This window comes from Mytilus trossulus, chromosome 9 (genome assembly GCF_036588685.1).
Source record: "Mytilus trossulus isolate FHL-02 chromosome 9, PNRI_Mtr1.1.1.hap1, whole genome shotgun sequence".
Taxonomy (NCBI): domain Eukaryota; kingdom Metazoa; phylum Mollusca; class Bivalvia; order Mytilida; family Mytilidae; genus Mytilus; species Mytilus trossulus.
This window is the reverse complement of record NC_086381.1, coordinates 30163187-30168439: the sequence shown is the minus strand read 5'-3', so window position 1 is coordinate 30168439 and position 5253 is coordinate 30163187. Positions and strand designations below refer to the sequence as shown.

Here is a 5253-nt window from a genome sequence, read left to right as displayed (position 1 = left end):
GTGAGTCTCCACCTTTTCAGCTACGTTAATATAACGTAGTTTCGTATTCAATCGTAGTTTCGTATTTATCAGTAGCAGACGACAAATTTCATCACCTAATCACCGAGACTACTAATTGTCTATTTCAGTATCGGATATAATTAAAAATAAATCATAAAAAAAATTGAATTAGAGGGAAAAAGAAAATAAATTATTAATATTTTCGTTTAACTATTCATATCTAGATATTTTTAATCAGTTTATAGTTCGTTAATAAATTTTAATTATGCGGCGAAAATGCAAATGTGATTAATCTTATCCATCTTAAAGTTTGGTACATTGTTTTGCTACAGGTCCGTTAATTGTATCTAATAAACAAGTATTTTACCTGTAAAGACAGGTAGTCTCAATAGCATGGGAGGTGAATTTGTTTCACAGCTGGGTGCCCTCAAGATACACGAGGCTCCGTTAATTGCAATAAACTTGTATACTTGTACAAGTACTATATATACCATGGTTTTTACGAGTTAACATATTTAAACAAACGAATCCGAAGGATGAGTTTGTTTAAATATGTTAATGAGTAAGACATATGGTATATAAAATTTGTAATATAAATAAAATGATTGACAGCTTCAAGACCTTCAACTAATAGTCGAAATTGATCACGTTACAGTTTTATCCAATGAAATGGAAGCTCGCGCAAGTCACTTTTGCGCCTCGTGTATGATCTTCTGTGTATTTCATGTAATAGAACCCATGAATTTGCAAAAAGAAAAGAAAATGTCAGATTTCCTCGATTTTTATTTAGTTTTGCGCCCCGTGTATGGTTGTTTGCGCAAGTAATTTAATAATGTGATCAGACTGAGGTAAACAAAAATATCGGATTCCAGAGTCGGACAAGGATTAAATAATTATTCTAATGACGGTAAGAATTGTTTTTGTTTTTGTTTTCAAGTATTAAACAAATTAATCATATTTTACAGAATTTTCATTTCATTGAAAAATGTATATTTATACATTTCGAGTTTTCGTACAAACTGCTTTCTTCCGTTATTTTATTAATTCGATTATTAGATTATTTATTAAAACACAGTTTTAATGATAAAACACGGTATTTAAACAGTAGCGGATCCCGGGAGCGTAGATATTGTCGTTCCCCTTAGAGACGACATCAAAAGATCGATGTAGGATAAAAAACTTAAATCAAATAGTTTGGGGGTTGGGGGGTTAAAATTCTGCAAGTTTTGTATATCTAAAATCGATTTTTACATGTATATCCCTATTGGTAAATCTTTTTCCCCCAAATTAAGTTAAGAAGGGGGGGGGGGGGGGGGGGGGGGGGTCAGTGAAAAAAATATGTAAATTAAGTTTTTTTATCCTACATTGAACTTTTGATGTCGTCCCTTTAAATTGATCGCAAAAAAAAATCATGTTTTTTACACATATTTGTAGCCGATATTTATTCCTTTTTCTATAAGTACCCCCTTTTTTAAATCGAAATTAGAAACTAACTCGGTGTTACAATTTAAATAGAGAATAATTACACAGAAATTATCAAATCAAATATTTTAATATAGTAAATAAAGAAACCCCACCAAGAACCTCATTCAGATTATCATACGTAAATTTTATTTTTGAACCCATATTTTTTTCGGTTTCAACCCCTTTCTCTTATGTCTTTTTTTTTAATTTTCAGTTTGATAATTAGGTGGTGCGGTTTATTTCTGATCACATATAGTCATTGCTTCCTATTAAAGATTCAGCTAATAAGGATGCCTTTCATAGTCAGTAATAAATGATAAATCAAAGATTCCTTATTCAATCAATTTAGATAAAGATTTTGCAAACAATGTATTTTGCGGCAAATACATTAGAAACACAAAATTTCATTATAAAAGTCAAATGAATAATTTACTTGGGTAATAGATCAGGAAAGAGTTAGAACTTCACATAAGCTAAACTGGACCCTGCTGTTGTTTCAATCTTCGATCATGTCGAAGTATCAATCAGTATGTGGCCAGTTTACACATAGTAAGCCATAAAAATTAAAATTATGAATAAATGTTCCCCCAAAATCGTCGTCATTTTTATTTTCAAATTCACAATGATTTTTTTTATCTTGGGATGATTGGAATCGATCTCAATTCTTGATCTTTAACGGAGTGATTATACTGCATCAGATATTGAATCTGACAAGGATAAAGTCTCTGCTGCAAAGACTGCAAAAAAATACAAAAAAAGCAGCAACCGCAGTTGCTTGTCAATCGAAACGACAAGCTATATATCAGTGGCTCGAGTGTGACAATACTTAATGTTGAAGGCCGTACAGTAACCTATAGTGGTATATGTCTGTGTCATTTTGGTATCTTGTGGTCACAGTGACAGTTGTCTCATTGGCAATTATACCACATCTTCTTTTTTATATTATTCTTCCGTTTCTGGTTTCCATGGCTATTTAAGAAGAACAAACATTCTAATCAAGATAAAAGGTAAGTAATAAGTCTCTCCTCAGAGACCAAACAACACAGAAGTAAACTTCAGGAATTCCGAAATCGAACTGCCTAGAACAATGGCCAAAACCAATACCATAATGAACTATATAAATAGATGAAATGGTATATTTTTGTTTCAAAAAACAAAAACAACATTTTTGAATTAATAATGAAAATCCTGTTTTCAATTTGATCAGTGAAAAGTATGGTGAAGGATTGTCAAATTTCAATTTCTAAGCTACATGAGAGCACCAGTGGCAAATATTTCTCGAATATGGGGTTTATTGCGTTTTTACAAAATCTTTATGAGATCTTATGACGTACATTATAATTTTTTGTACCCTAGTGATTGAGGTTGTATGAAGTATCTAAAACTCAATTAAATTTGTAATATCACATTGTTTTCGTTGACAATTTCCAAATATTACCACGCCTCAACTGAAGAAGTATTTTTGGTGAATTGTATTTTTCTTGGTGTAACAAATCTAGTTATATACCATTTAATGTATATTGCAGTTCCAGGTTTAATGACACAAGATGTTCTATATGAAGAAAGCTTCCAGGTTGCATGACTAAATGATCAAAATATCATACAAATTATATGTGTGAGCAAAACATTGCAGAATGTATAAAGATGAAGCAGGGTCAGATCTAAACAAGACTATAACATATGATAGTATATGATGATGTCACTCTTTCTGTCAATTAAAATTCAATTCACAACTCATCTGTCAATGATGAATATTTTATGTACAGTCAGTCTGATGATCCCGCAATGAAACATTTTTCAACATGTTTAAAGTTAGTTCTGATTGTGTTGTTTCACCTATGTCTCAAGTCAGCATACTGTATTTCAGTGGTTGGGTGTGGTTCATGTCTGTCATATCTGATTTTTTGGTAAATTGCTTTGTTAATGTAGACTATTCGTTTTCTCTACTGTAATATACCAACATCTCCTCTTTAAATAGTATTAGTACATGTATTGCTTAAAGTCGCTTTCCCTTTAATATATCAAGATGTGTGGTTACTTGTGTGTTTTTTAATTGACCTGTCATTCAGACTAAGCATGTATGTAAATTTCTGCAATTCAGTTGTAGAAATCATCGACATATAAATAAACATGTATATCAAAATTCATAAATATTTATTTCTCCATATACTGAGACAAGCATAACAATATGACAATGAAATTTTAAAATAATAATTATTTTTTTTCACTTTGTCCAGTAGACTTCAACGTTCTTCCAAATCCAATGCATGATTTCTTTCTGGGATAATCCTACAATAAAGAATATATTATCAATGAAAATGTATAGAACCTTTATCATTATAAGATCTCATAATTTAAAAAGAAGATGTGGTATGATTGCCAATGAGACAACTGTTCACAAAAGACCAAAATGACACAGAAATTAACAACTATAGGTCACAGTACGGCTTTCAACAATGAGCAAAGCCAATACCTCGTATCCCAGCCTCGTATTCAGCTAAAAAAGGCCCCGATAAGACAATGTAAAACAATTCAAACGAGAAAACGAACAACCTTATTTATTTAAAAAAAAAAATGAACGAAAAACAAATGTGTAACACATAAACAAACTACAACCACTAAATTACAGGCTCCTGACTTAGCTAGGACATACACATACATAATTAATTACTCCGAGATTACTCTGACGTCCGACTGCTGTTTTGCAAGACAAGCTGGGGCTGTAGGACTTCAGAGCTCTCCAATATCAAAAAGTGGATATTTGCCTACCCAAAATAGATGCGCTGCTTCATCGCTTCTTGAGCCGACTGGGGACATTGGAATTTTATAAATAGGGCATCCATCTCTTAATTTTTCATTAATCTCTTCATTTATTTAAGTTCTACCTGCCAACCTTTATTTTTCTATATTTTAAAAGTTTTCATAGTGACCCCTCCATTTCAGCATTTTAAATAATGTGGCTGGGTTAAACATGTTTATAGCAGGATCCCAACCCTCTCCCTGCTTTTAAAAGACTGCTTTTATTTTATTAACAGATCCAAATATAAGTCTGAATTTCTTAAACTAACAATAACAATGAACCTTTCATTCGTTATCAGACCTCATGTTGTTTATTTACCTTGTCACTCGAACTTGTCACGTGTGATTCTTAATTATGAATCGGAAATGTCACGATCACAAAAAAACGGTATTTCGTAAAATTACAAATTTTACACGAGTACAAAGGATTATAACCAAGGCTTGTACTTAAATATCAAGGAAACAGATTGTTAATCTGAACTATAAGTGATGATCGAATTTCTCATTGACCCAGTCCCATACACTGGTAAAAAATGGAGATTACCTTCCGATTTAGTCAGTAAATTCAAGTATATAACTGCATTTTTTTTCTATTTAAAGTGATTATAAGCAAACAATAATGATTATCTCAATGTTATATTCACACTTACCGAAATATAAACCTCTTTAAACATACACATTCGCTAAATAATTATTTTTCTTCAGCAGTCAAAGATGGCGGATTTTTCCATCTTCTCGAACCCATAATGTCACGTGACTCAGATGTTATCGATGACACAAAAATAATCATGATTTGACTGGTCAGTACAGGAAGTGACCAATCTCTGTGTTATAGTAGTCTCAGTAGTCTCAGCTACAATACACCATTTTCACAAGACATTAAAAATAAAATATGTTACTTTTCAGTAACTTCTTGTTACAGTAACAGTAAGAGATTTAGGAATTTAATTATTTAAGTGTAAATATTGCCACTCACCCGTAATAACAAAT

General features: G+C 31.6%; 1 long non-coding RNA gene across 1 annotated transcript; it reads right to left on the bottom strand.

The window, feature by feature from the left end:
* Positions 1–3601: 3601 nt before the first annotated feature.
* LOC134685521 (uncharacterized) lies at positions 3602–5050 on the bottom strand. Its single transcript, XR_010101304.1, has 2 exons — positions 4914–5050; positions 3602–3753 (listed from the first exon to the last, which is right to left on the bottom strand). It is a non-coding gene; the product is annotated as an uncharacterized LOC134685521 (long non-coding RNA).
* Between the last annotated feature and the right edge of the window lie 203 nt (positions 5051–5253).